Source organism: Trichechus manatus, unplaced genomic scaffold (assembly GCF_000243295.1).
Source record: "Trichechus manatus latirostris isolate Lorelei unplaced genomic scaffold, TriManLat1.0 scaffold00013, whole genome shotgun sequence".
Taxonomy (NCBI): domain Eukaryota; kingdom Metazoa; phylum Chordata; class Mammalia; order Sirenia; family Trichechidae; genus Trichechus; species Trichechus manatus.
Genome location: NW_004443949.1, coordinates 15,815,038 through 15,827,831, shown reverse-complemented (window position 1 = coordinate 15,827,831; position 12,794 = coordinate 15,815,038). Strand labels below are relative to the sequence as shown.

The window sequence follows — 12,794 nt, the reverse complement described above, 5'->3', positions numbered from 1 at the left end:
AGTTTTTTGCCTGTTTTTGAATTTTACATAAGTGAGATCATACAGTATGTATGCATTTGTGTAGAGCTTCTTTTATTAATGGTTTAGTTACTAGTGCTGCTGTAACAGAAATACCACAAGTGGTTGGCTTTACAGAACAGAAATTTACTGTTCCACATTTTGCAGGCTAAATGTGCAAATCAGGATCATGGCCATGTGGATTCCTTACTTGTAGGTAGCCCCAGGTGTTCCTTGCTGTCTTGGTTTCTTGATTCCTTGGCAATCATCACACAGCATCTGTCTTTCCTCAAGTGTGCATGTCTCCGTGTCTAATCTGCCTGTTTTATAACTCAGAAGTGAATAGGTTTAGATCCCACCCTACTCATGTATGATCTGATTAACATAAGAAAGAAAATCCTATTTCCAAACAAAATTACATCCACAGATATGAGTCAGGATTCTGACACATATTTTGGGGGAGCCAATTTAATTCATAGCAAATATGTTTATCTGAGCCATTCGTTGCTGTTATAGGTAGCTGAAATTCCTTTATTTGAATTAATAAACCATAGTATTTTTTTCCGTTCCATGTGCCATGGGATTTCGGGTTTGTTTAGCTTGGGGCAATAACAAATAATGCTGTTATGAATATTTTAGTAAGTGATTTTTATATGCATGTACATGCATCTCTGTTAGTTATATACCCAGGGGTAGAAGTGTTTATAACAATGTATGTGTAGGTTCAGATTTAGTAGGTATAAAAAATAATTTCCCTATGATTTTGTAACATATTTAACTCACAGGTAGAAATGATAACTGACTTTCCATCATGAACAATAGAAGCCAGAAGATGATGGAGTCTTATATTCAATGAACATATTTAAAATACCTGCCAACTTAGAATTACAAAGCCAGTGAAAATATTCTTCAGCAATAAAGGTACAATAAAGATATGTTTAGACAACGATAAGTGAGACAGATAGTAAAAGTTTCTGCATAAGCAATCATGCTTCATTGTCATACATTATATAAAGTGTGGCATAAATAAGAGTTGCAGCTTTGCAGCCTAAAAAAAAAATCTGTCTTTAATAAAAATTGTATTGTGCTTATCGTCTCTGATCATTTCCCTCTTTAAAATTGGTGTATATGTATGTGTGTGTGTGTGTGTGTGTGTGTGTGTGTATAAGCTAACTATTTTGCTTAACACCTCACCACAAAACTCCGTGTCTTAAAGCAATATGAATTAATTACAGCTCACAATTCTATGGGTTGGTTGTATGGTTATTTGGATATTATCTGGGCTCACTCATGTATCTCTGGTCAGCTGCAGACTTGCAGATGGCCATGCTGATCTTGGCTGACACTTTATTTGGGATAGGCTGGCTTATCAGGGTGACCTAGAAAGGCCCTGGCCAGGAGGAATATTGGGTTCTCCCTTATGGGATCTTGCATCCTCCACCAGGGCAGACCAAAATGGGTTCCACCAAAGTGACAGTCATGCAGGAAGGTGGAAGAAAGTTGGTCAGTCCCCTTGAGGCCTAGGCTCAAATCAGGCACAATACCACTTCCATCACACTCTTGATGAAACAAGTCTCGATGTCATTACAAATTCAAGGAGTAAATGTATCTTCACTAAACAGTGGGGCAAAAACCAAATAATTGGGCATGAGGAGAAATAGAAAAATGGGGCCATTTTTTTGCAATCAATACATTAAAGATAATTCTAACTTCATGGGATTGTGTACGGAATACATTAAAAGATGCTGGCACAACATGGGTGATCCATACACTAGTTTCTGCTCCAGATGGCTTTCAAATATAATCCAACAGGGGATGCATAGCTTTGAGGGTCTACGGTTTATATCAGGTTAATTTTTCTCTTAATATAAGCACTGTTCAAGTTAATTTATATATAGCAAGGGCATAAACATTTCACCTTTCTAATACCCAATTCAATTCTGTGTATGGATAATAGTAGCATTTTATCATTTGAGCAAACTGAACATTAATTGAGTTTTTAATATATTTCAGAACTGTATACAAATTTATGTCCATCATCTCATATAATGCTTAAAACAACTCTCTGAGGAAAGTGTCTTTGATTTTTGTATGTGTGTGTGTGTATACAGAGGAATAGAAGTGTTAAATAAATTTCCACTAGTTAGAAAGCCCACTACACATTTGTCAGTTTGTTGTACTGCAGTGACTTGCATGTTGCTGTGATGATGGAAGTTATGCCACTGATATTCCAAATGCCAACAAGGTCACCCATAGTGGACAGGTTTCAGCAGAGCTTTCATACTAAGACAAACTAGGGAGAAGGACCTGGTGGTCTACTTCTGAAAAAACTGGCCCATGAAAACCTTACGAATAGCACCAGAATATTATCTGATATAGTGCCACAGGATGAACCCCTCAGGTTAGAAGGCACTCAAAATACGACTCGGTAAGAGCTGCCTCCTCAAAGTAGAGTTGACGTTAATGACACGGACGGAGTAAAGCTTTCGGGACCTTCATCTGCTGATGTGGCTTGACTCAAAATGAGAAACATCCATTAATAATTGGAATGTGGAAAGTGTGGAGTATGGATCTAGGGATATTTGAAGTTGTCAAAAATGAAATGTAACCCGTAAAAGACCAGTTGTGTGATGACATCAAGGACGTTATACATGAAGAATGCAAAAAGGTCATTAAAAAGACAAGAAAGAAAGAAAAGACCAAAATGGATGTCAGAAGAGACTCTGAAATTTGCTCTTCACTGTAGAGTAGCTAAAGCAAGTGGAAGAAACAATCAAGTCAAAGAGCTGAACAGAAGTTTTCAAAGGGCAGTTAGAGAAGATAAAGCAATTATAACAAAATGTGCAAAGATCTGGAGTTAGAAAACCAAAAGGGAAGAACACACTTGGCATTTCTCAAGCTGAAAGAACTGAAAAATAAATTCAGGCCTCGAGTTGCAATTTTGAAGGATTCTGTGGGCAAAAAATTGAAAAATGAGGAAGCATCAAAAGAAGATGGAAGGAATACACGGAGTCATGGTACCAAAAATAATTGGTCGACATTCAAACATTTCAGGAGGTAGCATATGATCAAGAACTGGTGGTAGTGAAGGAAGAAGTCCAAGCTTCAATGAGGGCATTGGTGAAAAACAAGGCTCCAGGAATTGATAGAATACTAAATGAGATGTTTCACAATGATGCAGCACTGGAGGTGCTCATTCTTCTATGTGAAGAAATTTGGTAGAAAGCTACCTGACCAACGGACTGGAAGAGATCCATAATTGTTCCCATTCCAAAGAAAGGTGATACAAAAGAATGTGGAAATTATCAAACAGTATCATTAATATCACATGCAAGTAAAATTCTGCTGAAGACAATTCAAAAATGGTTGCAGAAGTTCATTGACAGGGAACTACCAGAAGTTCAGGTTGGATTCCGAAGAGAAGTGGAATAAGGGATCTTGGCTGAAAGCAGAGAATATTAGAAAGATGCTTACTTGTGTTTTATTGACTACACAAAGGCATTTGACCTTGTAGATCATAACAAATTATGGATAATATTACGAAGAATGGGAATTCTGGAACACTTAATTGTGTTCACGAGAAACCTGTACATAGACCAAGAGACAGCCATTTGAACAGAACAAGGGGATACTGTGCAGTTTAAAATCAGGCAAAGTGTGTGTCAGGGTTGTATCCTTTCACCATTATTATTCAATGTGTATGCTGAACAAATAATCTGAGAAGTTGGACTATATGAAGAAAAACATAGCATCAGGATTTGGCAGAAGACTAATTAGCAACCTGTGATATGCAGATGATACAACCTTGTTTGCTGAAAACAAAGAGGACTTGATGTACTTATTGATGAAGATCAAAGACTACAGCCTTCAGTATGGATTACGTCTCAACATAAAGAAAACAAAAATTCTCACAATAAGCAACATTTTGATAAATGGCGAAAATATTGAAGTTGTTAAGGATTTCATTTTACTTGGATCTACAATCAACGCTCATGGAAGCAGCAGTCAAAAAGTAAAACTATGTATTGCATTGGGCAAATCTGCTGCAAAAAGATTTTTAAAGTGTTGAAAAGCAAAGATGCATTTAGAGGTGCATCCACTGTATACTCTAATTTGGAGTTTACAAATCTCTGGCAGATGTATGGCATATTAAATGAGAGATATAATCCTTAAGGTTGTATGTGAATCTAAATAGGTTTTTAATGTTTCATAATTCTTGCAAACAGAGTCCAAGAGAATATTTTTATATAACAAAGGATTATCTCGCAGGAGAATAATTGCATTATTTCAAAAATCACAATAATCCTGTGTTACATTGTCCCCCTATTTTGCCCTATTTTATGAACATATTTCTAGGCATACATAAGCAGTTAAATCAAAAGTATGCTTTTTTTTTTAAGAATTAAATTTCCCCGCTTTTTCTAAATAAATGTTTAAAAAAAAATTCCCTAGAATTCATGACACTATTTTATAGCAGTGCTTTCCTTCATTTCTATAGGAGAGTTTAAGTTTTAAGATTTATTGTTTTCATTTCTTGAATTTATCCTTATGTTAATGCAACATATTTGCTATTATTAAAGCACAGATATGCAGGTTTATTGGTAGATGTGATGGTTGAGGTTGTGTGTCGTCTTGGCTGGCCCATCATTCTAAGTGATTTGGCAGTTATGATATACTTTGGCAGCTGTGTAAGGATGTAATCATCTCCATCATGAGCTCTGCTATGAGCAGTCAATCATTTGAAAAGAAGTTTCCTTGGGGGTATGGCCTACCTCAAATCCATGTGGAATTTCTAGCAAAGTTTGCTGACTCTTGCTTACTCTAGAGCCTGCGTCGGGAACTTGAGCTAGCAGCTTATCTGCCAGTCTTGGGATTCATCATTCTCTGCAGTCCTGGAGCCAGAGGCCTGCTGTCTGACCTGCCAATCTTGGGTTCATCAACCCCTGAAGCTACATGAGTCAAGAGATGTCTCCAGCCTGACCCATGGTTTTGGAACTTTCCAGCCTCTACAACTGTGTGAGCCGCTTTCTTGGTATAAATCTCTCTCTCTCTGAATATACACACACACACACACACACCCTTCACTGATTTTGCTTCTCTAAAGAACCAGTCTAAGAAATCTGGTACCGAGAGTAGTTCCAGAGGAAAGAAATTGTAAAGATGAGTTTTCTATATTAGTTCTCAATTCTGATTAGTCTTCAAGATGTTGACTCTGCTTCCAGTAGTAAAAAAGGCACTGCTTATTCATGACATGAGGTGACAATAGAAATGTGCAAAATGTCACCACCAATAGATCAGGTATTGGTGAGAGGTGAGGCTCTGGGTGATTGCACGTTTGATATTTTTGTACAATTTTGTCAGAATGAGAAGTATAAGGAAGCTGGTTGGTTGGTCCTACTTTCGCTAAACAAAGTGGTGAAAGAAACAGCTGAGCTCAGAGCTTCAGAGTCAAAGCTAGAGTACCACTTTAATGACCTCAAAGTTACCACTTGTCCCCGGAAAAAAAAAGCCTTATTTATTGTTGTTAAAAGAGACAATATTGCCCAAAACCTAACAGAGTCTTATGGTAAGAGTGGCTGAATTATAATGCCAATTGAATTCCCAACCGCTAATTGTGTCTGAAGCTAAAGTGAGTGCATTGGCTGGGAATAAATGGGATATTGAGCTGGGGACCTATGGGCAGATCATCAGGAAACTTCAGACATTGAGACCCTAAACTCCATTGAATCAATCCTGCCAACAGAAGCACTCCTCTCATTCCCATCTAAAGAGACTACTTCATCTTTGCCTGCTAAACCAGCCTCACCAGTAAAATCATTAGCCCCTCCACCCATATCTGATAAGATTGACACAGCTGTGACTGAAGAACCTTCCTCTAATTCATCACCTGTGCAGGCATCTGAGTCATTGCCTGGGGCATCACCTGAGGCAGATGTTTTACAAGACAATGGTGAATGTTCTCAGAACACATCCCCACCACCCATTTTTGCTTCTAGACCTATAACTAGACATAGGTTTCAGTGAGCCCCAAAAAATGAAGTGTAAAGTGTGACCCAGGAGGAAGTACACTTCTCTCCAAAAGAACTGCTTGACTTTTCTAATATGTACCAACAGAAATCTGGGGAATATGTGTGGGAATAGCTATTAAGTGTTTGGGATAATGGTGCAAGGAAAATAAAGATGAATCAGTCTGACTTTATTGATATGGGCCCACTGAACACAGATTTTTCATTCAACATTTCAGCTCAAGAGGTTAGAAATGGATCTAATAGTTTATTTGGTTGGTTTGCTGAAGCATGGATTACATGGTAGCCTACATTAAATCTAGTTGAAGTACCAGACCTTCCTTGGTACGCTGTATAAGAAGGTATGCAAAGGCTTAGGGAAATTGGCATGTTAGAGTGGATTTATCAAGTTAGACCCATAGACCCACACACAGAGTTCCCAGAGGACACACCTTTTACCGCAACAGTGAGGAACAAATTTGCGAAGGGAGCTTCGGCGTCCTTGAAGACTGCTGTGATTGCTATTTTATGTTAGTTAGATTTGACAGTGGGAACTGCCCTAATGAATTAAGACACCTAACTAAAATGAGGCTTATGGAATTCCATGGTTGTAGTGACCAAGTGTTGTCACTCAATAGATGCAAATAAGGTGGACATGTTTACTGTAATGGACAGAAGAGTTAAAGCAGTAATCAGAATAATCTGACTTGTATGGACTTATGGCATTGACAACTTAGTCATGGTGTCCCTAGGAGTGAAATAGATGGTAAATCTAGTGAATATTTACTTGATCTGTACAAGTAGAAGAATTCTAGGTCAAGTGAATGGCAGTCTAACTTGAATCGCTAGAGTAGATAGCCATGGCCTCTCCATCAATTCCCAGACTTGAGTCTGTTTGGAGACCCATAACCCCTTGAATGAAGGGGAGGCCAGGGCTCCTTAAGGAAGAACCCCACTGCACTTCCAAATATTTATACTGTTAATCTTTCTCCCAGTCTTCCCTAAAGGAAGCTACGGCTTTTAATGAGAGTGACTGTTCATTGGGGAAAATGAAATAATCATATTTTGGGTGGATTACTGGCTACTGGCTCTGAACTTAAATGAATTCCAGGAGATTCAAAACATCACTGTGGCACACAAGTCAGAGTTGGGGTGTATGGAGGTCAGCTTATTCATGGAATCTTAGCTCAGGTTCATCTCACAATGAGTCCAGTGGGTCCCTGAACCCATCCTGTAGTGATTCCCCCAATTCCAGAATGCATAATTGGGATAGCTATATTCAGCTACTGGTAGAACTCCCACATTGGATCCCTGACAAATAGAGTAAGGGCTATTGTTGTAGGAAAAGCCAAGTGGAAGCCATCAGAAATGCCCCTACCTAGAAAAATAGTAAACCAAAAGCAATACCACGTTCCTGGAGGGATTGCAGAGATTACTGCCATCATCAAGGACTTGAAGTATACAGGGGTGGTTATTCCCACCACATTCCCATACAACTCACCTATTTGGCTTGTGCAAAAAACAGATGGATCTTGCAGAATGACAGTGGATTATTGAAAGGTTATGACTCCAAATGTAACTGCTGTCCCAGATGTGGTTTCATTGCTTGAGTAAATTAATACATATCCTGGTGCCTGGTATGCAGCTATTGATCTAGTTAATGCCTTTTTTCCATACCTATTTCAAAGAATCACCAAAAGTAGTTTGCCTGCAGCTGGCAAGGCCAGTAATGCATCTTTACTGGCCTACTTCAGAAGTATATCAACTCTCCAGTCCTATGTCATAATTTAGTCCGCAGGAACTTTGATCACCTTCCCTTCCACAAGATGTCACACATTATTGGACCTAGTAAGGAAGAAGTGTCAATGACTCTGGACTTATCGGTAAAACTTTTGTGTGCCAGAGGGTGGGAAATTAATCCAATAAAAATTCAGGTTCCTTCCACCACAGCGAAAATTTCCAGAGGTCCAGTGGAGTGGGGTACATAGAGATATTCCTTCTAAAGTGAAAGATACGTTATTGCAGCCAGCCCCTCCTACAACTAAAAAAGGCACAATGCCTGGTATGCCTCTTTGGATTTTGGAGGCAACGTATCCCTCATTTGGGTGTGCTACTCCAGCCTATTTATCAAGTGACTCAAAAAGCCGCTAGTTTTGAGTAAGGTCCACTACAAGAGAAGGCTCTGCAACAGGTTCAGGCTACAGTGCAAGCTGCTCTGCAGCTTGGGCCATATGATCTGGCTGATCCAATGGTTTTTGAAGTGACAGTGGCAGGTAGAGTTGCTGTTTGCAGTCTTTGGCATACCCCTATTGGTCAATCACAGAGCAGACCCTTATGATTTTGAAACAAATACCTGCCATTCTCTGCAGGTAACTACTCTCCTTCTGAGAAACAGCTTTTGGCTTGTTACTGGGCCTTAGTTGAGTCACCATGCAGCCTGATCTGCCAGTCATGAACTGGGTGTTGTCTGACTCAGAGTCATAAAGTCGGACATGCACAGCAACACTCCTTTGTTGAATGGAAGTGATATATAGGAGATTGGGCCTGAGCAGGCTTTAAGGCACTAGTAAGCTGCATAAGGAAGTGGCCAAAAGGCCCGTGGTCTCTCCTTCTGTCACATTACATTCCATCTCCCAGTCTGCACCTATAGCCTTATGGGGAATCTCTTATGATCAGTTGACTGAGGAAGAGAAAACTCGTGCCTGGTTTACAGATGATTCTGCACAATATGCAAGCACCACTCAAAAGTGGACAGTAGCAGGACTACAGTGCCTTGCTGAGAACTCCCTGAAGGACAGTGGTGAAGGGAAATCCTCCCAATGGGCAGAACTTTGAGCAGTGCACTTGGTTGTTCATTTTGCTTGGGAGGATAAATGGCTAGAAGTGTGACTGTATACTGATTCATGGGATGTGATCAATGGTTTGGTGGAATGGTCAGGGGCTTGGAAGGAACATTATTGGAAAATTGGAATTGGTAACAAGGAGGTATGAGGAAGAGGTATGTGGATAGATCACTCTGAACGGACCAAAGAAGATATTTACGCCTTGTGTGAATGTTCACCAAAGAGTGAACTCAGCAGAGGAGGATTTTAACAATCAAGTAGATAGGATGACATTTTCTGTGGAAGCCAGTCATCCTCTTTATCCAGCCACTCCTGTCATTGACCAATGGGCTCTTAAAAAAAGTGACCATGGAAGCAGGAATGGAAGCTATGCATGGGCTCAGCAACATTGACTTCCACTCACCAAGACCAACTCAGCTACAGCCACTGCTGAGTGCCCAATCTGCAAACAGCACTCACCAACACTGAATCCCTGATACAATGTGATTCCTTGAGGTGATCAGCCACCAACCTGGTGCCAGGTTGATTACATTGCAGTGCTTCCATCATGGAAAGGGCAGTGTTTTGTTCTTACTAGAATAGATACTTACTCTGGATACAGATTTGTCTTCCCTACACACAATATTTCTGCCATAACTACCAACCATGGACTTACAGAATGCCTTATTCCCCATCTTGGTATCCCACACAGCATCACCTCGAATCAAGGATCTTGTGTCACAGCAAATGAAGTGTGGCAATGGATCCATGCTCATGGAATTCACTGGTCTTACCATGTTCCCCAACATCCTGAAGCAGCTGGCTTGGTAGAATGATGGAATGGCCTTCTAAAGATACAATATGGCTCCAGTTAGGTGGCAATACCTTGAAGGGTTGGAGCAATGTTCTCCAGGAGGCTACATATGCTCTAAATCAGTATCCAATATATGCTTCTGTTTCTCCCATAGCCAGGATTCATGGGTCCAGGAATCAATGGGTGGAAATGAGAGTGGCACCACTCACTATTACTCCTAGTGACCCACTCAAAAAATTTTTGCTTTCTGTTTCAGCAAACCTATGTTCTGTGGGTCTAGAGATCTTAGGCCAAAGGGAAGAATGCGCTCAACAGGAGACACAACAAGAATTCCATTGAACTGTAAGTTAATAATGTCACCCAGCCACTTTGGGTTCCTTACGCCTCTGAATCAACAGGAAAAAAGGGAGTTACTGTATTGGCTGGTGTGATTGATCCTGATTACCAAGAAGAAATTAGATTGATATTACCTAATGGAGGTAAAGAAGAGTATGTCTGAAACACAGGAGATCCTTAGGGATGTCTCTTAGTACTATCATGCCCTGTGATTCAAGTCAATGGAAAACTACAGCAACCCAATTCCAACATGACTATGAATGGCACAGGCCCTTCAGGAATGAAAGTTTGGGTCACTCCACCTGGCAAAGAAACATGATCAGCTAAGGTGCTTCCTGAGGGTAAAAGGAATACAGAATGGGTGGTAGAAAAAGGTAGTTCTAAATACCATTATGACTACGTGACCAGTTGCAGAAAGGAAGAATGTAATTGTTACGAGTATTTCTTCCTTCTATGTGTGCATAAAATGTTTTTGTTTTTCTTGACTTATAAAATATAAGATGTAAACAGGGCTAGTGCATTTTTGGTTATACGCGTGTTGTATCATGTTAGGTGCAAGTATGACTTTGTAATTGTCTTTATTTAGAGATTGTGTGTGGCTTAGGGAGATGTGTATGGGTGTCTAGTTGACCAGGGTGGACTATGATGGTTAAGGTTGTGTGTCAACTTGGTGGGACCATCTTTCTCACTGGTTTGGCAGTTATGATGTAGTTTGGTGTAATGATGCAATCACCTCCTGTGATGGTTAAGATTGTGTGTCAGCTTGGCTGGGCCATGATTCTCAGTGTTTTAATGTAATCACTCACATGATTGAATATACTGTGAGTAGCCAATCAGATGAAAGGGAGTCTCGAGGGTGTGGCCTGCATCTGTATATAAGCAGACTTTCTGGCTTTTTGCTCTCTCTGGATCCTGCGGCTGCTTCCTGTTATCTCATCTCCTGTTCTTGGGACTTGAGCTGTCAGCTTATCTGCCAAACCTGGGATTCGTCAATCTGCACAGCCTGTGAGAGAGAGCCCTGTTCTCCGAACTGCCAATCTTGGGCTTGCCAGCTTCTGCAGCTGTGTGACTTGGGAGAGGCCTCTACCCTGATCCACGGACTTGGGACATTCTAGCCTCTACAATCACGTGAGCTGTTTCCTTGATATAATCTTTCTCTCTCTATGTATATATTTATACACTTTACTGATTTTGCTTCTCTAGAGAACCCAGCCTGAGACATTTGGTACCGGGAGTGGTTCTAGAGAAACAAAATTGTAAGGATGAGTTTTCTAAATTGGTTCTCAAGTCTAGTTAGTCACAAAGACATTGATGACTCTGCTTCCAGCAGTGAAAAGGTCACTGCTAGTCCATGGAATAAGGTGGCGATACAAATAAGCAAAATATCACCACCGGTAAATCAGGTATTGGTGAAAGGTGAGGTTCAGGGTGAACACATGTGTGATATCTTTCTACAGCTTTGTCAGAATGAGAAGTATAAGGAAGCTGGTTGGTTTCTCCTACTTTCGCTAGACAAACTGATGAAGGAAAGAGATGCACTCAGGGTTTCAGAGTCAAGGCTCAAGTGCCACATACATGACCTCAAGGCTTCCACTTGTGCTTTGAAAGAAAGCCTTATTTCTTGTAGGAACAGAGCCAAAACTGCTGAAACCAAACCCAGAGTCTTATTGTAAGAATGGCTGAATTACAATGCCAGCTCAATTGCAAACTCAAGAGGTGTCTGAAGTTAAAGTAAGGGCATTGACTGGGAAGAGATGGGATCCTGAGACATGGGATGGGGACATATGGGCAGATAATCAGGAAGATGGGGACACTGAGCCTGTAAATTCTGTTGAATCACTCCTGCCAGCAGAACCAGTTCCATCTGAAGAGATTACTTCATGTTTGTCTGCTAAACCATCCTGCCCAGGAAAACCATTAGCCCCTCCACTCCCATCTGAGGAGATTTGCCTTAGCCCAGGTGCCTCTAAAGAACACTTGCATGAGTCATCGCCTGGAGCATTGCCTGAGGCAGATGCTTTACAAGATAATGCTGAATGTTCTCAAAACAATTCCACACTACCGATTCTGGCTTCTAGACCTATAACTAGGCTTAAGTCCCAGCAAGCCCCAAAAGGTGAAGTACAAAGTGTGACCCAGGAGGAGGTACGCTACACTCCAAAAGAACTACTTGAGTTTTCTAATATGTACAAACAGAAACCTGTGGAATATGTGTGGGAATGGCTATTAAGGGTGTGGTATAATGGTGCAAGGAACATAAAGATGGATCAGTCTGAGTTTATTGATATGGGACCACTAAGCACAGACTGTTCATTCAATGTTTCAGCTAGAGAATTTAGGAAAGGATCTAATAGTTTATTTGGTTGGGTTGCTGAAGCATGGATTATGAGGTGGCCGACACTAAATCAAGTTGAAGTACCAGACCTGTCTTGGTATACTGTAGAAGACTGTATATAAAGGCTTAGGGAAATTGGCTTGCTAAAGTGGGTTTATCAGGTTAGACCCACAGGGCCACACATGGAGTGTCCAGAGGACACACCTTTTACCACAACTGTGAGGAACAAATTTGTGAAGGAGCTCCAGCATGCTTGAAGACTGCTGTGATTGCTATTTTATGTAAGTCAGATTTGACGGTGAGAACTGCCCTAACTGAATTAAGACACCTAACTACAATGGGGCTGATTGGACCCCGTGGTAGTAGGGGCCAAGTGGCTGCACTCAATCGACAAAGACAAGGTGGGCGTGGTTACAGTAATGGACAGAGGAGTCAAAGCAGTAATCAGAATAGTCTGACTCGTATGGACTTATGGGGTTGGCTAC

At 40.6% G+C, this 12,794-nt stretch overlaps 2 pseudogenes; both read left to right on the top strand.

The window, feature by feature from the left end:
• The first annotated feature begins 5,274 nt into the window (after positions 1–5,274).
• On the top strand, positions 5,275–10,403 carry LOC111819600 (uncharacterized; annotated as a pseudogene).
• Positions 10,404–10,616: 213 nt separating this feature from the next.
• Positions 10,617–12,794, top strand: part of LOC111819599 (uncharacterized) — a 5,007-nt pseudogene continuing 2,829 nt past the window's right edge.